This window comes from Lupinus angustifolius, chromosome LG03 (genome assembly GCF_001865875.1).
Source record: "Lupinus angustifolius cultivar Tanjil chromosome LG03, LupAngTanjil_v1.0, whole genome shotgun sequence".
Classification (NCBI taxonomy): domain Eukaryota; kingdom Viridiplantae; phylum Streptophyta; class Magnoliopsida; order Fabales; family Fabaceae; genus Lupinus; species Lupinus angustifolius.
The window spans coordinates 6,376,497-6,376,709 of NC_032011.1; positions in this window are offsets into that span (position 1 = coordinate 6,376,497).

Here is a 213-nt window from a genome sequence, read left to right on the forward strand (position 1 = left end):
GGATTATATCCTGGATACATCATATTCTTTGTTCATTCGGCATCAATGATTGAAGGTTCCAGAGGTAATAAATTGGATTATGCTGATTTGCTGTTATTTCTTCATTTAGTTAATTTATCTTTCTGTGTTTCTTTTCAAGTCATCATATACAGATGGCAACAAGTTGTGCCTCCAACAATTAAGAATGCATTGGTGTTAATCAATTATGAATGT